Raw genomic sequence first — 23,175 nt, 5'->3', positions numbered from 1 at the left:
AGGGGGTTCCCTCAGCCCTCACAAAACCCCCAAACTGGGAGTCTTTGAGAACCAGGGATATGGCCCAACTTCTTCCTGTGATTCGTGAGGAAACTGAGGCCCAGGGATTTGCAGGGTCTCCCCAAGAGCACTCTGTGGGTGACAAGGAGCAGCCTGGCATGTTTCTTCCAGAACTTTCTCCCTCAAGTCATTCCCACCCCACCACCCTGCTTTTACCCATGACTTGCAAGGATTTTGGTGTGTTTTTCCTGTTGTAAATCATGGCAGGCTGCTTCCCATGGCCTCCTGTAAGAAGTTCTGCTGTCATGTACAGTAGTTCCAGAGGCAGTTGACATTCACTCTGGTTTTTGCCTCTGTGGTCACACTGTCTTCTACTCTTCCGTGTGTGTCAAGTTCCCTCTGCCTCCCTCTAATGAGGACCCTGGTGATTACATTCAGGGCCCACCTCATAACCCATGGTACTCTCTTTCTTCAAGACCTTTAACTTACATCTGCAAGTTTTTGCTGCCTAAGGGAACATTTACAGGTTCCAGAAATTGAGACCTGATATCTTTGAGGGCTACTCTTCAGCCTACCACTCTAGTCAGCCTCAGGGACGAGTTTGGCACTCAGGGAGGATGATATATGCAAAAATGCTTAATAATCAATATATGAAATATCCCTTTTTTAAGTGATAGTAAATGTATTAAGACTTTTTATTGTAATAATGGCAACATCTGTCTCCATAGCAGAATGTACATTAAAGTAACATAACAGAATAAAATGTTAACAACAGTAGAGATCTTATGTGAAGTAAATTGGGGGCATTCATTCGTTCTATAGATATTGACTGAGCACGTACTGTGTACCAGGACTCTCCCAAGCACTTGAGATTCACTGGTTAAATAAAGTAGATAAAGATGTCTGGTTTTGTGCAACTTTTATTGCATATCAGTGGCAGCTGCAGGGAGCAGAGAATAAGCAATAATTGTGACAATAAAGAACTTAGGGAGTGATTGGGAAGTTGGACAACGACTGCTGTGGAGAACGCAGGAACCAGGGGTCATGGGGTTTGGTGGTAGGCCCATCCAATGGAGATATTTGGGCAGAGTTGCAGGAGGTATGGTCGGGCAGCCTGCAGGCATCTGGTGGAAGAGTGGTTTAGGGTGACTACGATTGTACAGGGGCTGAGGTGGACACTTGGGTAAATTGTTAATGGAAACGAAACAGTGAATTTGTTTCTCAACACAGTTCCACTGCTGGCCTGCTGGAGGGGTTGTGAGCAAAAATCTTACAGAAGCCATTCACGCCAGTGAGGTTGACCTGGGGAAGGCAGCCTGAAGCCATGTCCTGGCCAAGAGGGTCTCACCCACCAGAACAATCTGTGCACTCTAGCGGCCCATCCTCTGCAGGATGTACACCAATGGGGCTGGGTGGCCAGTGCTGTCGAGGAGAGAAGCTGGATAGCCTGAATTCTTATTGGAAATTTTCCAATTTTAAAATGTCACTTGCTGTCAAATCTTGTAACACTCACATTCTGTACTCTAAATGTAATCCTTGCCTTTCCTTTTTTATATTCATCTTTTGACTGACTCAGTCAATCAAGTTTATTGACTCAATTGACTCAATTGACCCAAGTTTATGTTCAAATAGTTTTACTTTAGTTGTTTACTTATTTATTTACTTACTTATTTATGCCTGTCTCATGCATGTGAAGTTTCCTGAAAGTCGGAATAATTAAGAATGCCTGATGTTTACTTAATGCAATCAGGACTTGATTGTATAGTTGGTCTTAGGTCACAATTTCTTTCCTTGATCCTTAGAAGAATTTTAGGCTTTCTTCTACCAGTGAGCTCTGCTTATTTCCTCACTGGAACCATAAAGAATCTTTATTTAATTATTTACTTAAAAAATTATACAAGTATATAACTTAAAAAATAGTTGCACTATGCTTGCAATGAAAGTATAGTATTTTTTCACACAATTTTTTTTTTTTTAAGATTGAGAGGTATGGAAGGAGGTGGGAAAATTGGTAAGAGTGGTGAGTGTCTTTCAAAGTTTCTTTAAAATGGAAATACATTTCAAGAAATAAAGCACAATAATTCTAAAAGAAAATTCGATGGCAATTCATTTATTAAAATTGTGGGACAAACTAAATATATCCTGAGGCCAGATTCACCTCAGAGGCCATCACTTTTCAACTCTGGTTTATATGATACCATTGACAAACCTCAGAATGAAGGAGACCAGGGGCTCAGCCCCATAGTGTGGTCTCGAGTTGTCCTCTTGTGAAGCTCTGTGTGCTGTTGGGCTCACACCGACCACTTTCCCCTCAAATCCCTTTGTACCTAGATTTAGTACTCAGACTAGCCCTTGGTGTTTATTTCTTTTTTTTTTTTTTTTTAATTTTTTTTTTTCAACGTTTATTATTTATTTTTGGGACAGAGAGAGACAGAGCATGAACGGGGGAGGGGCAGAGAGAGAGGGAGACACAGAATCGGAAACAGGCTCCGGGCTCCGAGCCATCAGCCCAGAGCCTGACGCGGGGCTCGAACTCTCGGACCGCGAGATCGTGACCTGGCTGAAGTCGGACGCTTAACCGACTGCGCCACCCAGGCGCCCCATTTCATAGCAAATTGTGAGAATCTAAGGAAAGGAACATTTCAAAGTTTTTTGAGAGACTTCTCATGCTGCCTGATAGAGCTAATATGTATAAAAATGTTAGGTAAATTGTAAGACACTCTGTAAATATTAGTTGTGGTTTTTATTGTGGTTGTCAGTATATGTCTTGTCATTATTGCTCGAATAAATGGTGGATCAAGCCTAGAGACCAGTTGTAATATTTTTTTGGGGGGGGGGTGGGAAGCTTTCTTTTATTAGCACAAGGGAGAAGGAATAAGGATGGCCAGTTACCACCTCTGAGTCACTGCACTGTCCTTCAACTTCTCACTCTGGTGAGTGGTATGGCTCACGTTCCTGCTCTTCATCAGTGTCTGATTTCCCTCTGCTTCTGGGCATCTAGGATGACCGTACATTTCTGCCTGCTTGAAGTCAGACATGCCATGTGATTTGCCTTGACCAGTGAAACGTGAGTGGGAGTGACACATGTCTCTTCCCAGAGAAGACCTTTCATTGGTGGTTGTCACCTCTTCAATCTCTTTCCCTGCTTCAACAAGTGTGGAAACATCTACCAGTCCTGAGAAGTGACACTGAGTCATCACATGGAGGACAGCTACCCTAAGAATGGCCCTGATACACACACACACACACACGTGCGTGTGCATATACGTATATACACACACATTACATACATATATTATATATATACACCCATTACATACATATGTTATATACATATACATATATTATACATACATAGGCTGTATATGTATACATATACATATATTATGTACACCTATATTAGGCCATTATTTATATAAACTAATATATAATATAATAAATAACTATATTAATATATAATATAATATATTTTATTTTATATTTTATATAACATAATACCAATTATTTATACATATCAATATAGCTAATATGTGATATAATATATAAAATAGTCAATATATAATATAATACATTAATATTTAGGCCTATGTGTAATAGGCATAGTATCTTATATGTATCTATTATAATAAGCATAATATCTTACATATCTAGTGTAATAGGCATAGAATCTTATGTACATCTATTATATACATATGCATGTATTGGGCCATTAGTTAACAAAAAGTTACCCTATGCTGCAGAAAAGCACAGGCTTTGGAGTTAGACCCTAGTTTCTGTCCTGGTGCCTTTGAGATGTTGTTTCCTCATTTTTGAGATGAACAATGACTGGGACCAATTTTGGCTGGAGAAAAAGAGAAACCTGGGCAAGTTATGTAGTACGTATCACGCTGAGGTTGTGTGTGTGTGTGTGTGTAGTGTGTATCCATTCTGCAGGGGAGGCAAGCAAAGCCCCTGGAGGGTACAATGTAAGGAGGCGCTCAGGCTCGTGACAGGTGGACGCATATGTGTCAATATCTGTCACTGCCCAGACAGGAGATCGCAAGCTTCTTGCTGGTCAGAGCTGTGTCTGCTTCATCTTCCTCCAGGCCCTACCCCCTCGAGGGGTAAGGCACATGATTTGCATTTATAGGGGAACAGACCCACCCTTCTGCTCCTGCAGGACGACTGATGTTTCGAAGAAAGTTGTGCCACTGGCTAGATCACTGCCTTCTTTAGATATGAACGTAGCTTTGCCTTCTTTGCCTTCCACAGCTTGTTAGCTGTGATGCCTTGAAACAAAAGGGCGTTGTGGGGTCAGGAGTCAAGCTGGGATATCAAGGGGTGTTTGGTGATGCCCTTTCAGCTCAGATCCACTGTTGTTGGCAACCTCCCAATCCACTCTAGACTGATGTCAATGAAAGAGTGGGAGGCAATATTTACCCCCTAACTAGACAGAATTCCAAATTATTAGCTAAACTAGACTAAACTAGGTCTCATGGAAAAAACTTGCCAGTGCCTTTTAATAGCTGAGTCAGTTTAGAGGTTTGTATGCAAAACTATCAATGTTCCAGACATTGCACTTAGGAATATTCCAAATTCACCAGGATAATTTGCAACACACATTGTTGGATTGCTCCTTATCTGCCCATTCTTCCCCAGCACTTTACCAATTCTCTTGGCAGGAAAGGGGGAGAGAGAACATTTCGTCTATTTTGCCTTCTTTCACCTGACCAAATGTGTGCTATAAAATGAATTTGGGAAAGGCACTAATCTGATTTCTTTAGTTAACATAGAAACTCAAAGTGCCAAGTTAAACAATCCAACAAATGTCATGGATTCCCTAGAACAAGATTAGATGTCATCCTAGATAAATAGGCAAATGATCTTTCTATTTCACCGGCACAGAGGTTTTTGCTGTCATGGGAGTCATGACATGTCATGTCATTCCAAAGAAGGTTGAGTTCTGCAGAATTGAGCACTTCAAAGAACAGGGCTTGTTTTTACCTTTGCACCTTTGCAACTAGACAACACAAATAATCGTCATAACAATACTAACATTTTAAAGACACTGTTTTTTAAAAAATAGAAATACTACTAAGTTATGGTACTTTACCTTCCAAAAAAAGATGAAGGTGGCTTGATTGAAAGAGATAAGGAAAGCCTGCTGAGTTGTGAAGACAGGGGCATCATGCACAAAGCTTGGGGAGAACAGAGCAGTATGCCTTTGTTATAAGAAGCATACGGTCAAACTGAGCAAAGAGGAAGAATGTGGGGTGAGTGGACATCTTGCACATCTTGTATTCCTTTGTGGTCTGCAGCATTCAGCGCTGTTGTTGTACTTGGTGTTCCGTTGGGTTTGACTTTAACACGCTGGGGCAAATCACATATGAACCCACGAAACTCCCGCATACATTATTCCATTATTTGTTAATCACATACGAAATAGCATATGTTGCAGAAATATGCATTATGGCAGAACGAACCGGATTGTGTATGCTCAGGCATGAACCATCGTGATTGAGATCAAGGGAATTTTCAAGGAGCACGGGCAAGTGGAATCTTGACCAAAGGGCCACATATGGTCTCTAGTCAACTTTTTTCACAAATTTTCTCTTCTCTTCTCTAGAAGGAAACTTATATCACCTTTTTTTTGTATTGGCTTACATATAGTATTAGTTCATAAAAGAAGCTCCTCTCTTTTTAAAAAAGCATTACATTTATAAACAAATGGGTTAAAATAGTTTAAATAAGGTTAGTGAAAACTTTCACAGTAAATGGATCCAGATTTGGATAGGGAGAGAGGTTTGGCTTCCCAGTTTCGCTTATGTTAGTCACCGTTGGCAGGGGAAATTGTTATCCTGAAGGCATCTAGATATTTTGGGAGAAACAAAATCTTAAGCTTTTTAAATTTTTTAAACTATTTTGAGGGCTGGCAAAATCCCATACATGTTTGCTGTTTGGGGTTTAGTTTTGCTGAACACTTCGTCTATTCAAAATCAAAGGGAGATTTAATCTGTGCAGTATGTTTCTGATTATTTGTATGTTAAGTCAGCAAAATGGTGTTTGGTCAGAGTTATTTATTTTTTTCCCATCTCTTTAATTCTCATTGCACTTCATGAATTTTTTCCCCATTTTCTTTCTTTGGCTTTCATTTAATGAATGTCCCTTTCATGGACAATAAAATATTTGCACTTTGAGAGGCTCAGATTTTGTCAGAACATCAACATTCCCAAAGCGGGACACGATGCATTTCCCATAAGGAATGCTGGGGCTGTTTAGAAGCCAGAGGTGGGGCTTGGAAGCCTTTTACAACTTCTCTGATTTCTTGACTCGTCTTTTTGTTGGTAGTTCTTAGAGCGAATATGGGTGCTTCAGTACTAGAAATAATGGTAAGACACAAGAACATCACCACTAGCCACCCTCCCATCCTTATTACCTCTCCCCTCCTCCCCCCTGCACAAACACTAAACTCCATCTTGCCATTGCTTTGAAAAAGATTAGCTTCAAAGTTACAAGTTTAAAGAATCTGTAGTATTTTTTACGGGCTAAAGCATACCAAGAGTATTTACGACCCGTCAGCTTTGAGTCTATTGGGCAATTGGACTTTTCCTCCTTCATTTTTCCAAATGTCTCATTTTATCTCATTCTCCTGTTATTCTACCTTCCCAAATGAACTTGCTCAACTTTTCCAGATTTTGCGATTTTGACCAGTGTCAGGAAACGTTTGGCTCCCAGACTGCTGGCTTGGAGAACTGGCCTCAGCAGGAAGTCCTGGGGGACAGCTGGTATCCGAGAGACTGGCGGGTCCATGGCTCCTCAGTGGGTCCCAGGCTGCTAACAGAAGGCAGGACCCTGGCACTGGCTCTTGGGCATCAGCTGCCTTCAACAACATCTCTGGAAGCTTATAGAATATGGGCGAGTTCAGGGGGAAACTGGAATTGTGTAAAACAACAAGAAGGCAAAAAAAAAAAAAAAATGGGGACTTGGTATTTATTTATGCTTTGCTTAAAATGGTTCAACCCTGCCCGTGAAAAGCAGGCCCATCTTTTCTCCACCCATGGAACACATTTCCTCTGGATAACGCCTACACTCACAAGCTGAAATCTTGAATCATTACTGGTTTTATTTACATGTACTTTCTAGCTTTAATTTATGATATGGTTTTCTCGGGTTTAAAGTGTATTTCTTCAGCCTTTAGCAATACAGATTACTTCAACTAAATAAAATTAATAACTTGTTTCCAGATTCACTGCCTGAGGTGGACTAGAAGGTCAAGAAAAACAGAAGGAATGCAATTATATAAAAGCCAATTCAAGGATAGCATTTAATATCTTTTAAATAACAGCTTTAGTGAGATATATTTCACATACCATAAAATTTTTTAACAGCGTATGATTCAGTAGTTTTTAGTATATTTACAAAGTTGTGCAACCATCACGACTATTTAATTTCAGAACATTTTCATCACCCCATTTCAGCACCCCAAAAAGAAATCTGGTACACATTAGCAGACACCCCCCAATCACTTCTCCCCCTAGACCCTGTCAACTACTAATCTATTTTTGTCCCTATGGATTTGCCTAATATGGACATAGTCTATAAATGAAGTTATGCAGTAATTTATCAGTTGATGGATATTTGTGGACAATTTTGGTTATGAATGACTGCTACACACATTCACGTGCAAGTTTAGCGTGAACATGTGTTCAGTTCTCTCGGGTATATACCTATGGGTGGAATTGTTGAGTCATGAGATAGCTCTAGCCTTTGAGCAACTGTCTGGTTGTTTTCCAGAGTAGCTGCATCCTTCTATATTCCTACCAGGAGTTCGTATGAGAGTTCTAATTTTTCTGCATCCTTGCCAACACTTGTTATTAGCTTTCTTTTTTATTTTAGCCATTCTAGTGTGTATGGACTGGTGTTTCATGGTGGTTTTGACTTGTATTTCCCTGATGGCTAACAGAGTTGAGCTTCTTTTCATGTGTTGTTGGCTGTTTGTATATCTTCTTGTTTGAAATTTTTAAATTTTATTTAAGAGTGCATGAGTGGATGAGGGGCAGAAAGAGAGGGAGAGAGGGAATCCCAAGCAGGCTCCACGCAGTCAGTGCAGAGCCCAACATGGGGCTCAATCTCACGAACCATGAGACCATGACTTGAGCTGAAATTAAGAGTCAGCTGCTTAACCAACTGAGCCACACAGGTTCCCCTGGCTACCTTTGTATATCTTCTTTGGAGGAATGTCTATTCACATCTTTTACACATTTTTAAATTGGGTCATTTGTCTCTTTATTGTTGAATTGCAAGAGTTCTTTATATATTCTGGATACTATCCCTTATATATGATTTGCAAACATTTTCTCTCATCCTGTGGGGTGTCTTTTCATTTTGTTAGTGGTTTCCTTTAAAACGTGAAAGTGTTTAATTTGATGAACCCAGATTTATCTACTTTTTCTTTTGTCATTTGTGTGTGTGTATGTGTGTGTTTTGAGAGGGAGAGAGAGAGAGAAAGAAAGAGCGTGAGCTGGAGAGGGGCAGAGAGAGAGGAGGACAGAGGATCTGGATCAGGCTGACAGGCTGACAGGCTGACAGCAGGGAGCCTGATGTGGGGCTCGAACTCACAAACTGTGAGATCATGACCTGAGTGGAAGTTGCACGCTCTACTGACTGAGCCACCCAGGCAGCCCTGTCCTTTGTGTTTTTGGTGTCATAGCTAAAAAATCATTGCCCAATCCAAATTCCTGAGTATTTACTCCTGTGTTTTCTTCTAATGGTTTATAGTTTTAACTCTTACATTTGAGTCTTTGGTCCATTTTGAATTAATATTTTTATACTGTATGAAGTAGGGATCTACCTTCTGTCTTTTGTAGTCCGTACTCAGTTGTTCCAGCGCCATTTGTTGAAAAGACTATTTTTTCCCTATTAAATTGTCTTGGCATTTGCATTGAAAATCTAAATTTATTTTTAGACTCTCAATTCTATTTCACTGACCTTTGTGTCTATCATTAGGCCAGTACCACACTGTCTTGATTATTGTAGTTTTGTAGTAAGTTTTGAAATTAGGAAGTATGAAGGACTCCAACTTCTTTTTCAAGATAGCTTCGGTTGTTGTGAATTCATTGCATTTCCATATGAGTTTTAGATCAGCTTGTCAATTTCTGCAAAAATGGCAGCTGAGAACTTGATAGTGAATTACATTTGTTTTAAAAAGAAGAAGAGATTATGACTCAGCCACTGCTATTACATTTATCTTAAAAAATAAGAAGACAAAACAACTGTGAAGTGTTTGTATAGTGAGCCAGGGAGGCAGCATAAATTATAGAGCATGTTTAGAATCAGGGAGGTCTGGGTTCCTTCTGAGTGCCCCAATTGCTAATAAGATTTTGTGTAAGTTACTTAAGTTGTCTGTTTCCTTAGAAAAAAGTTGTAAAGTTGGAATAACAATGGGTACATTGTAGAGTGACTGTGAATATCAAGTCAGGTAACTTGGTTTTTATGCTCCTGGTACAGTGCCCCATATACAGTAGTAGTAATTACTGTTATTGGATGTTGCCCACATCTACTCAGAAAAGAATTATAAGAAATGAGACAAATGATAGTCCTAATTAGGCAGATTACAATATAAAGGAGAACTCTTTGCACCAATTGTGAATAGCTTACTAAAAGAAGACTTGGCTTCTTCACCTGATGACATTTAAACAAGCAGGACAGCCCACGGTGTGGGGAATTTTAAAGTATATTATTGCCTGAAAAGAGAAGAATATAATACACCCATGGTTTTCAATGTGTGATGTGAGGTCTGTGAAGGTCAAAGCTATCATCTCAAGCTGTTGTTTTGCTTTTTCCATTGCCACTGTCTTAGAGCGCACAGTGGAGTCTTCCAGAAGCTAGATGACACATGATGATGTCATTTCCCTGTGGCTAATGGGATGTGGGCTCTGAATTTTTGCGTTTTAGACTTTTTTTTTCTTTTTTTAGTTTTAAGATGAAATATGGTAAATATCTATAGATATAAGCTTTATAAGCAAAAGTTCTTTGGGGTCCTTCATAATTTTTAAAGCATAAAGGGATACTGAGACCAAAAATTTGAGAACTTTTGTAACAGACAAATCTTGAGATAACAATAACAACACATGTTTTGAATACATTCCATATGCCCGATACTGTGCTAAGAGCTTTCTTGGCATCATCTCATTGAACAATGATCTCACCTCATCTCATTGAAGACACACCATTGTTGTATCCCACTTGCATGATAAGAAAACTGGCCCTGAATCGAATTAAGTAAACTGCTGAGGGTCACATGGCTGGTAAGCAACAGAACCCAGTGGTAAGTGGATTTGAACCCAGTGCATCTTGTTTCCTGGGCTCTGTCTCAAGATTCTGAGGCCTTGGAGATTCAAAGGATATTAAGCTTCACAGGGAACTCCTGCTCTGGGATCTGAAGAGCTGAAAGTCTGAGGTATGTGCTGAGCACACGTTTAGATGCCAATTTTGGATTATGAATCTTTAGCTAGTTGATTGCAACAAAAAGCTGAAGCCAGGATTGCATCCATAATATTCCCAGAGATCTTGCCTCAACACTCCCAGCTCTTTCCAAAAGGGGTTTGTTGGCTGCCCTCTGTCCTTTACCTCGTTAGATTTATGAGCTCTTGATTGCAGTAGGGGAGAACTGGCCAGCGCTACAAGCACTGCTGCAGGGGCCGATTAATCACCAGCTCCCAAGTAAAATTCGGGCAGAGAACAGGACAGCCAGAAAGGTTGCAGACAGGGCTGCGCCTCCGCACACAAACTTTGGTGCCAATGTCTGCACTTTTGGCATAAGAAACAAAAGAAGACTAGCGATAGCAAAGTGAGGTCGGGGTGGGGGTTTGTCACAGGCAGTATGAGAAAAAAGAAAAGAAAACCCTCAACATTTGTCTCGTGAAAAATTCTTAATGCTATGGATATCAAAATTTTACCTAATTAATTTTCATCAGCAAAAAGTCTAAAAAATTACTACTTACTATGTGTGTGACCCACAGGAGATTCCAAGGCTTGACTTTGCGCATGTTACCAAGCCAGGAGCACGTTCACTTGGTGGATACACTGGTCCCATTCACCCCCAATTTCTGAATGAAGAAAATAAGGACCAAAGAATCTCAGTGGTTTGCTTGAGATCCCACAGCTGGTTTACAACACGGACACCATACAATTTTTTTTTTCTCCAGATATTCCACATTTCTGAATTTTAAGGACCAGCATGTTGTTTTTTTTTTAATAGAAGTGTGTGCATGTATGTGTCAGTGTGTGTGTTTGCGTGTGGGTGTGTGGGTGTGGGTGTGTAAGAAGATAACATAGGATTGCCAGTTTTTTGTTTTAGAAAGTAAAGACTTAAGAAGCCATAACCACTATTTGATGTCATTACTTCTCATAGACGAATGGACAGTTATGCGTATTTTAAATCCTTTGAATAACCTTAAATTTAGCTCTATGCAGTACTTGATATTTTTCTACCTTCCCTTATTTGAAGGCAGGTTGGGGTGAACTTTGCCAAAGAGCACTCTCTGTCCTCAAGCTGATATTTGGCCACTAATGAACTATACAATTATTTTTTTCTTTTTAAAAAACGTGTCATTGAAGTAGAATTGCCATGCCATGTCATATTTTGTTTCCATTTCAGATGTGAAATGTAGTGATTCAATAATTCTAAACATTATCTGATGCCCACCATGGTCAGTTGTCATCTGTCATCCTCCAGCATTATTACAATATTGTTGACTGTCTCTCTTATGCTGTACTTTTTTTTTAATCTCCATGACTTCTTTCTTTTATAGCTAGGTGTTTGCATCTCGTAATTCGCTTCACCTGTTTTGCCCACCCAACACCCACATCCCTTCTAGTAGCCACCAGTTTGTTCGCTGTATTTAAGAGCCTGATTTTTGTTTGTTTGCTTGCTTTATATTTTGTTTGCTTTACGATTATTCTATTCCCTTCTTGAGCTGATCCCTCCAGCATTCTGCAGGGATCTTCTTTGTCTCTTGCTACAGTCTTTGTTTTAAAGTCTACTTTGTCTGATAGAAGTATTGCTTACTAGCTGCTTCTTCTTCTTCTTCTTCTTCTTCTTCTTTGCTTCTATTTGCATGAAATATCTTTTTAATTCCTTCACTCTTGATCTGTGTCTTTAGGTCTGAAGTGAGTCTCTTGTAGTCACATAGATGAGTCTTGTTTTTTTAATCCATCAGTCACTTTAGGTCTTAATTTTTATTTGCATAGAGTTGACACCATGTTACATTAGTTTCAGGTATACAACAGGACATAGTGATTCACCTTCTCTATATGTGATGCTATGCTCATCACAAGGGCATACAATACTATTATAATATCATTGGCTGTATTTCTAATGTTGTGCCTCTTATTCCCCTGACTTATTTTATTTTATTTTATTTTATTTTAATTTTGGTAAAGATTTTATTTTTAAGCATTCTCTACACCCAGTGTGGGACTCAAACTCACAACCCCAAGATAGAGAGTCACATGCTGTACTGACTGAGTCAGGTAGGTGCCCCCCCCCCGACTTATTCCCTTTATAACTGGAAGCCCATATGTCCCATTCCCTTTCACCCAGTTTCCCCATCCCCCCATCCTCTTTGTGGGTGAGAGTGAGATCTGCTTTGTGATCATTCGAATAACAGGTGTGAATTCTAATGCTTGTAAGCTGAGCCCTCATGACTGGGCTGCGGCCAGTTCTGAAAGCCACATGGAGTGATAGCTGAATTCCCATGAGGGGAGTGTCCACCTGGCCTGCGTTCCTGGCTAACTGTTGGGGCCAATAAAGTGACTGAAAAGAATCTGTGGGATGGATTTCCTTTTCATTTTTACTTGGATTCCAAACCTACGTGATGGAGCAAAAGGTTTATGGGAACATTAAATATCTCCACTAATTGTCTAACCTTCTATGATTGGGGCTCTGCAAGAAATCAAGTCTCTGGTTTTCAGTGTAAGCTGAACTCAGCTGACCACAACTAGAAAAAGAAATAACTGACTTTAGTCGGATTTTATCATGACTCTCATAGCAATGATCTTTGGCTTTCACAATAATAAAATTATAAACATTAAATCAGAATGGGTGAATGTGATCGTTCCATGTGTCCGCCATTATAGGTCAGAATGTGAAAAAAATTCCTCCCTCAGACGGGTCCATTTACTCCTAAGTCACAGCACAAAGGAGACCATACAGTTTATGGTGTCCAGCTCACCAGTAGATGACAAAATGGCTTTGGTCATTTTAGGCGACTGGCTGGCCAGTGGGGTGATCAAGTTTCACTCCTAAATTCTGGGATAATTTTAGGAATTTTGGGGCATCTAGAGGGTTCTGAAAAGTCTGAATTAAAGTGGGTCATGGGGAATTTGCTAGAGCAATGGCCATCACCGAGGATGATGCTAGTCCTTATCCATGTTCCTGGGACACTAATTATCAGACCCCATTTCAGCCCCAGACAGTGCTCCTCTTGATTTATTGTTCTGTTCCTGAGTCCCTCTGCCCAAACTTCTCATCTCCTGACTGGTTTTGGAAGCTTTAGGTTCAGTCTGCTCTTTCTGGAGGCTGCACAGTCTATTATGCCCGAGAGCAATAATGGGAGTTTAATCAGGGTTGAGGATACAGTTAAATTAAACCAAACTCGTTAGCATTTCCTGGGCGCAAGTCCCTGACTCCTGCCACCTTGTTGACACACAGGAAAAAGAAGTGAGACATTCAGAGTTGTTGGCTACTGGAGACTTTGGAATGGGTCAAATGTCAACTGAAGAGTATGGATTGATTGAGCACATTCTTTAGTATGTGCTTTCCATTGTAATCTCACTGAACAACTTGCATGTAAGTGCTACTATCTCCATTGTACTGAAGCTCAGGGAGGCAAGGTGTCTTGCCTGAGGCCAACGGCTAATGAGCAGCAGTAGGGAGGTGTCAGTACGTCTAACTCTAAAGCTGGTTATGCTGTGTTGATTCCCAATCTTCTCCTCCAGACTCTGTCCGGGAAACACACTGCAAGGCCACCCTTGGAGCCACCAACTGATCCCAAACACAACGATCTTTTTATTGTACTGCTGTCGTGTGGAATTTCTGCAGTCATGATGATTAGGCCAACCTTATCCCAGCTACCTAAAGGACAGTCATGATGGAGAAGAATGTTTGGGCTGCTTCTCTCTGTGGAGACTCATCTGACCAAAGCCCAATTTGATGAACGTAAGGGCTGTAGGATCCACTCTTCCAACTAGGTCCGCCCTGCTCTGAAGACCCACCTTCTTTTGGCTGGAAAATGGTGAATCATTTTTCCCCGTTGCTGCTAAAAATGTCCATTGAGTGTGGGGTCTGCCTTCATGAGCCATGAATTACAAAAGCAGGTTCAAAAAGGCCTTCAGCAGAAATGAGGTTCTCAATCCAATTAGATCTCTAGGATTGGCTTATAACACACTGGCTATCACTAAATTTCAAAAATGGGCTTTGCCACTTTCCAGGGCCAGCCTGCAAAATGCCTGGAGCTTTAATGACCTTCTCTGTCCATTAAGGGATCTGATAGACATGAAGTTTTATAAGGTAAGGACCAAAAATGGATCAGGCTTTCGATGCCAAAATTCCATTAAGCCTGCAATAAAGGATATAGCCGATCTATTTTGCAGATATATTTTAAGGTAGTGAAACCAAGTAAAATAATAAAACCTTTTAAATTTAATGTTTATTCTAGGGACTGATCATTTAAAAGAAAAAACTGTTCTTAATGTGGCTGGGTAATATGTTTTTCTGCTCTATTTTTCTTCAGAGGCCTAGTTACTTTTCTCTTTTCCCTGAGGGCAAAATAATTTTGCTATTACAGTATGTTGGCTCATGGGAATAGATATAGGGCCCTTGCTGGTTCTTTCTCTAGACGGACTTCTCTTTGCTTCTGTCACCAAAAGGGCCACAGGGGATGAAGCCCATCCCCCAGTTAGCCCTTACTATCCAGACTGCCTGCTTAGTATCTGTTCCATCCTCTTTAACTGAAATGAAAAAGCATTTGTTTTGTTCTGAGTGTGTTACTAACCTTTATATGACTTTATAGAAGACGGGTTAAGGCAATGAGCTGAACATATCTGTCTCCTACCTTTCTAGTTCTCGAAGTGGTAGGAAAAGCTGCCAAAAAAGTAACTCCTTTGGGGCGCCTCAGTTGGTTGAGCGTCCGACTTCAGCTCAGGTCATGATCTCGTGGTTTGTGAGTTCGAGCCCCGCATCGGGCTCTGTACTGACAGCTCGGAGCCTGGAGCCTGCTTGGGATTCTGTGTCTCCCTCTCTCTCTGCCCCTCCCCTGCTTGTGCTCTGTCTCTGTCTCTCAAAAATGAATAAATGTAAAAAAAAAAAAAATAACTCCTTTGATACAAGGATAGATTCCATCACCAGAGAGCCAGAAATTTTGGTGCTGGAATGTGAGAGAGCACATGGTTATATTTCGAGAGAAACCAGACGGCAGAAAATGTAGGTGCCAAGCGGCCACGGGAGAACATCACTGTGAGAGGTAAAAGTGATTTCGGTGATGCTCCAAGTTCATCTGAGTTTTGACGCTTGGGCGCAGGTGGAGGATCAGCAAAGCTGGCTTTAACCAGGGTTGTATTTGCCAAGGGTCTCTGGTGGTGAGAGACAGGAAAAGAGGACGGGGCCATGTGTGCACAGAGTTGAGAGTGACAGTCTCTAGAGTCTCATTTGAAAGGGTGAGAAGTGACAAAGGGGTGTGTTCAGGGGTCTGGGGTCCTAGCGGGGGGTCAGGACTGGTTGACGACTGATACCAGGAGTGGCCGTAGTGATCAGACAGACAGTCAGGTGTTTAAACGTGAGCTGCTGGAGGTGGTGTAGCTACAGGTCACGAGAAGATCCAGGATGGGGCCATGAGAGTCGCTGTTTGCGCAGACAGGTAGAGGATATCACTGCTAATTATGGAGGACCAGGGACACTGTCCTCCTGAGCAAAGCTGAAAGCCCCAGAGAAGGCAGACCAAACCCAAACGACAGCAAAACTCGGTCACCACCGCCACTAAAATGCAGCCATATGCTGTTCAATATGAATGCACCGAAAATAAAAAAACCCAAGAAGGTTACAAGGAAAAAGAACAGGCAACTTCTGACCAAAGAAAAGCCAAGCACAGGAATACGGATCGCTGGTAAAGATAATGTCTCTGGGGGAAGCATTCGATGAGAAAAAGAGTCATTTCAATTTGGGAAAACTTACAGTTCACAAAGGACATGTAATCAGGGATGAATCTTGATGTTCTTAACAATGTAGACTTGAAATATGCAAAAAATCAAATGATTTAAGAGAAACAGATAAATTCGTACGCTGGCAAACATTAGTGAGTCAGACACCATAATGGGCACGATTCATACACAGAAGTTATGAGTGTGCTTATTTTATTTGTACAGACATTATGCACATGTACATAATTTGTTCTTATTTTAGAATCTGCGAACATCTTTGAAAAGGAGTTACTGAACATTGTGCAAACGACAGACAGCACTTAAGTTCCCATTAGCTACCAGAAGAAAACTCAAAGTTTATTAACGAGTAGCTGATTGTCTTTATCGCACCGAGGCTTACGTCTTAACACCCAGGAAGGAAGGAGTGAAATCTGCCTCAGTACTTCCATGGAATTCCTTCTCGAAGTTTGATTCAATTCCTGTTCATGTGTAAGACATAAGCCTTATGCCATGAAATTCCCATTTTAACTGGTTGTCGGCTGTAAGTTAATATGCAGACTTATTTCGCTTCTCCCCCTCCACGCTTGTGCACAATGCTTTGAATGTTCTGTGTTTTCCTTGCCTTTGATTGCCAATCCATTCCGGGCTCTCATTTCCTCCTCTCCTGCCTTTTGGCCGGCATAATTTTGGAACTTAAAAAAAAAAATGCATCCTCTGTCTTTTCTCATAGGCTCCATTTGCATTTTAGTCGATTTTGGACATTTTTTCTACGATGTATTCAATATGCTTTATTTCCTGTTTTTATAAGCTTTATATAACTTCAGAAAAATGTGATCCAAGGCATGTCTGGGTGAGAGGTGGATGAAATTTTTTTACTGTAACATGGAAGATATTGACCTGCAGTGTCTACACTGGGCATAACTGTTTGCACAGTTGTCTTTTTTCCTTTTAATTTTATTTTTGAGAGAGCACGAGCCAGGGAGAGGGGTAGAGGGAGAGGGAGAGCAAGAATTTCAAGCAGGTTCCTCATTCAGCTCAGAGTCCGACATGGGGCTCCATCCCATGACTCTGGGATCGTGACCTGAGCTGAAATCAAGAATCGGAGGCTCAACCGACTGAGCCACCCCTGCAGAGTTGTCTTTAGATGACTGTGACCAGAGGTATTTTCCAGGGTTCTTCATCTTGGTCAGCTGGGTGCCCAGGAAGGCAGCTGGTAGGACATACATGCAGGCAATTAGCGTGTATGCACTGAACACTCTATCTCACCAAACCAAAAGGTGAGATCATTTTTGCTATCCTTCCATTGGCCCCACCTCCTTGTTTTCCATGTTAACCCTACAGGTGACCTGTGAGCAATGTGAGTTTGAACTATGTGGGTCCACCTATATGTGGCGTCTTTTCAATTAATACAGTACAGTCCTATAAATGTATTTTCTCTTGTGACTTTCTTCATAACATTTTCTTCTTTCTAGCTCCCTCCTCTGTAAGAATGCAGCTTATAGTACATACAACATACAAACTACATGTTAATCGGCTGTTTGTGTTATTGGTAAGGGTTCCAGTCAACAGTGGGCTATTAGTAGTGAAGTTTTTGGAGGAGTCAGTTACATATGGATTTTTGACTGCATGGGAGGTCAGTGCCCTCAACCCCTACATTGTTCAAGGGTCAACTGTAGTTGATTTTACTCAGTAAAATGCATAAATTGTAAGTGTTCAGCACAAGGAATTTTGACAAATGTATGCACCCTGATTACAACATAAAACAATTCCATCATTCTGGAAAGTTCTTTCATATTTCTTTCTAGTCAATTCCTATTCTCACAGACCTCAACTACAGGTAATCACTGACCTGCTTTCTGTCATATAATTCAGTTTTCTATGCTTAAGAACTTTCCTATAAATGTACATATGTATACATATGTATACTTTCATTTATGCATCATTTCACTCAGTGTATTGTTTTTGAGATTTATCTATATTATGTATATCAGTAGTGTATTCTTTTATTTATTTATTTTTTTGCTCTGTAGTATGCCTGTATGAATGTACCACAATTTGTTGACCCATTTTTCTTTTTTTTTAATTTTTAAATGTTTATTTATTTTTGAGAGAGAGAGAGACAGACAGACAGAGACAGAGCACAAGCAGGGGAGGGGCATAGAGAGAGGGAAACACAGAATTAGAAGCAGGCTCCAGGCTCTGATCTGTCTGCACAGAGCCCGACGTGGGGTTTGAACCCATGAATGGCAAGATCATGAACTGAGCTAAAGTGGGACGCTCAACTGATTGAGCCACCCCACCCTGATCCATTTTTCTATTGATGGACATCTGGGCTATTTTCAAATTTTTCTTTTTTTTTTTTTTTCGAGTTTATTTATTTTGAGACAGAGAGAGACTGAGAGAAAGGGTGGTGGGGGTTGGTGGGGCAGAGTGTGCACCAGCAGGGGAGGGGCAGAGAGAAAGGGAGAGAGAGAGAGAATCCCAAGAAGGCTCTGCACTGTCAGCACACAGCCCGACGTGGGGTTGGAACTCACGAACCATGACCTGAGCTGAAGTCAAGAGTCTGACACTTAACCAACCAAGCCACCCAAGTGCTCCCAATTTTTTTCTTTTTATTCATAAAGCTGCTATTGATGGACAGGTCTTTTTAGGAACATTTTTAGGAACATTTGCTTCTCTTGGTCTATATCTAGCAGTGTTATTGCTAGGCCACAGGGTAGATGAATATTTAAATGTATCAGAGAATGCCAGTGTTTTCAAAATGATTGTACAGTTTTAAACTCTCACCAGCAATGCGTGAGAGTTCTAATTGTTCCACGTCCTTGTCAACACTTAGTAGAGTTAGTTTTTAATTTTAGCTATTATTGTAATTGGGTAAAGGTATCTCATTGCCGTTTTACTTTGTACTTCCTTGATGGCTAAAGATGTTGAGCATCATTTCCTATGCCTATTGAATGTCTTTGTCCATTCTGGATTGTATAATGAGAATGCCACAGACTGGGTACCTTAACTGCTAACATTTAGTTTTTATAGTTCTGGAGACTTGGAAGAGACCATTTCCTGGCTTGTAGAGAGCCATTTTCTTGCTGTATCCTCGCATGCCAGAGAGAAAGAGAGATAGACACATAGAGGGATAGAGAAATAAAGATGGGGCCGGCTCTTGTGTTCCTTCTTATAAAGGGCGCTAACTAATCACCTCCTAATGACCAATCACCACCCTTGGTCCCACCTTCTAACACCATCACACTGGAAAATTTCAATACATGAAATTTGGGGCGTGGGTAGTGACACAAGTATTTGTAACATTGAGCATTTGAATATTTTGTTTTGGTGAAGTATCTAAGTCTTAAACCATTTTTTGTTGTGTTATTTATATTTTTAATATTTCATTTCCTTTTGAAGAGTTTAAATAATTAATATGCTCTAATCAAGAGCCAAGTTGATACCTGGATTACCACAGGCTTTCAGGTGTAATATCTTAATCAGTATGATAAACTGCTGAGGTCAATTTATTTTTCTCATTTTACAGAATAGGATGCTAAGCCTTCTATCGAAAATCTCTCTCAAAGTTGAAACTTTCTGACTTGAAGTACATGGCCCCTGGTATTCAGTTTCACCAGATTTCACCAAGAAAAAAGTGGAAGGAAGACATCACAGAAGAAAATTCATTATCCTTGATACTGGTCCTGGCTTTTTTTTTTTTTAAGTAGTGTTCAAAAAAATAATCGTTTATTTTAGATTACTTAGATATTTACAGAAAAGTTGTAAAGCTAATGCAGAGAAAATTACCATATATCCAACTAGTCCTGTTTTTTTTTTTTTAAGCTTTATGGAGATGAAAGTCATGTGCCCTACAACTCATCCATTTACAACGAAATAGTTTTTAGTAAATTCACATATACGTGATGTGCAACCACTACCACAGTCAGCTGTGAGACATTTCAGCATCTCAAAAAGAAACTCCATGCACTTTACTTATCACCCTCCACCCCTAAGCAACCACTGATCTGCTTCTGTCTCTGCAGATTAACCAGTCCTGGCTGTTTCGTGTGAATCGTGTCATTCAGTACGTGGTTTCTTGTTACTGGCTTCTTTCAGTCTGGCTGTCCTAAAGCTTCGGCGGTCGCTACCTCCACCGGGCACTCTGCAAACTCTGGTCCCCTTGTAGTCAGCTGTACAGAAGGGATGTGTGTGCCGTTGCTAGGTCACGCTCTTTGAGAGCAAAACCAAACCAAATCTCCCTCATCCTCTCGCTCTTTTCTCATACTTGGGCTGAATGAGGAAAATTCTAAAGGTCTAGGCGAAGGGGAAAGCAGAAGACAGGAGGGGTCTGGGACCCTGAATGAGGAGCAGAACCCTCTCCCGGTCCCTGGGCTCCCTGAACAGTGGCCTGGGCTCTAAACAAATGTTTACTGTGTAAAAGTAGCTCTTGCGGGCTTAAGGGTTACCTGCTACAGCAATCGGTCTTAATCTACCTTTCCTTCTAAAGTGTTCTGTGAAAGCCCACGAACATGTGTACTTCTAGTGTATCAAAAACTCCGATCACACTGGTCTTTTTATTAAGGTGTTGTTGACTGGCCACTCACCCAAGACTAAGAATTAAGAATCATGATACCTTTGGGGTGCCTGGGTGGCTCAGTCGGTTGAGCGTCCGACTTCGGCTCAGGTCATGATCCTCTCGATCTGTGATTTTGAGCCCCGCGTCGGGCTCTGTGCTGACAGCTCAGAGCCTGGAGCCTGCTTCACATTCTGTGTCTCCCTCTCTCTCTGTCCCTCCCCCGCTCATGCTCTGTCTCTCTCTCTCAGTCAAAAATAAATAAAACATTAAAAAAAATTAAAAAGAAAAAGAATCATGATACCTTTTTGATGGTGTCCTGGCATAGTGCACCAGCACACATTTTTTTTGTCATTTCCAAGCAGTCTTAAAAACAGATCTCTCCTAAACTTAGTTATCTTATTTAGTTGGAAAGAGCCAGAGAAGGCATTCTTAGGGAATAAATCACATATACCCCCAAACATTTCTCAATGTTCTTATAAAGGATCCTTCAAGCTTAGTGTTTATTTCACTGCCTTTGCTCCATAATCTCCGAGCCCGGAGGAGGCTCCTTAGGAAACATGAGGAACAGAGCTGTGTGAACAGGGCATTTCATGAATTATAAAAATCTGTTCAGTTCTAAAGATCAAAACTTCTACCCATCTGGGGTATATAAATCCTATACATAGAATTTATGAGGGAGGTTATCTTGAATTATGTGTTGGGTGTTGGGTTTGGCACATAATAAATATAAATGATCCCCACAGGACAGTAGATTAACATCCAGGGAGAAAAAAAATCAGGCATCTGTGAAATTTAATGGGAAGATGCCCTACTTTTCTCAGAGAAAAAAGAGCTTACAATCTCCTGGAGATAGAATAATGATCCTTGTATAAGCTCCCTACTAACTCTTCCCCATGAGAGGAGAGATTTATCTGCTCAGTGGTATTTGGAAAAGGAGCTGATACTTGGTTTACTCTTCTGGATCTTCTCATTTTCTTTTCTTTCTGCCCCCAAAGGTACCTTCCACTGTCTACTGGACAGTTGGCTGGCAGTGCTGTGGGGGGCTTGTGGACGGCCAGCTGCCTGAGAGACTGCTGGATGAATCTGTCCAATTTTGAGGGGAGATGTAAGGAAGCCAATGGAGTCTGGCTGTCTAAGCCACCTAGCCATCTAGCAGATGCACACCTAGTATATCGCATGTGATATACAACTCGGTGACTACCTAAAGATTCCTTGCCATGTGCAAAATTGCACCGAGACTATGTGTAACTTCAAAAGAACAATGGCATTTTTGAGTCGTCTTAAGTAGATGGATGCTTCTTGAAAAGAGGGACAAACTTGCATGAAAGGTAAAATTAGCCAAAATTAGACAAAGAAGTAAGGGTTAGGTGATATGGAAAGACAATTCTAATAGGAGTTCAGTGCTAGGGGATGCTGTTGTAGACTGGAATATTTCTGAAGATTGAACATGGCCCTGCAGATGAGTATATTTCTTAGATGGGTGTAAGTTTATACATAAAAAGACAAAAAACAAAAACAAAAAAACCTCCAAAAAACCTTTTCAATATATTTCAATGTATGTGGTTTTAGTTTTACAGAAGTTATTTCTGGTCCCCCCTTATTTTGTCCTTTTAGTTGTGGGTTCTCCATGGCGTATAAGAAATGATATAGCCAAATACACAAAGCAAATCTAAGGACTTCATGTTGATGTGTATTTCTGTGTTTAAAAATAATAATAACCTGGGGCACAGGGTGGCTCAGTCATCTGAGTGTCCGACTCTTGATTTCAGCTCAGGTCTTGATCCCAGGGTTGTGGGATCAAGCCCCACGTTGGGTTCCACACCAAGCTTGCAGCCTGCTTAGGATTCTCTCTCCCTCTCCCTCTCTTTCTCTCTCGCTCTGCTGTGTGTTCCTGCTCATGCTTGCTCTCTCTCTCTCAAATAAATCATCATCATCATCACCTGTGTTTTTAAAATTTCCATATCACACCAATGTCAAGGATGTGTTAATGGGAACAATGTGAGAGTTGACATGATCATCAGTCTTTCTCATCTTTATGTTCTTCATCGTGTGGTTTTCTCTACATCTCTCCTCCACCTCGTTTGCTCTGTAATGTGTCATTCTTTAAAAGAGACTTTCCAGGACATCACAAATCAAGAAAAGAATGAATAGAGCCGGAAGAAAGCAAGTGGTAAGAATGGATGTGAGCATAGGATATGACCACAAGGGTGGGATTGTGAAAGCTCTTGTTCCTGAGATGGCCTTTGCCCTTTGGTCTGCCAACATCTTGAATGGCTTTGTGGGTGTACCACATCACTTCTGGTTCTAATTTCCATCAATCACCTGAGTGGTGGCCAACATCTGTTCAACTAATCATATGGCCTTAATACACCTTAAAGAAGCACATTGAAACAAAGGAAAGTTGTAACACATGGTGCTGTGTCTCAGAACAATTCCCCAGC

This window comes from Lynx canadensis, chromosome D4 (genome assembly GCF_007474595.2).
Source record: "Lynx canadensis isolate LIC74 chromosome D4, mLynCan4.pri.v2, whole genome shotgun sequence".
NCBI lineage: Eukaryota > Metazoa > Chordata > Mammalia > Carnivora > Felidae > Lynx > Lynx canadensis.
This window is presented reverse-complemented; position numbering follows the sequence as displayed.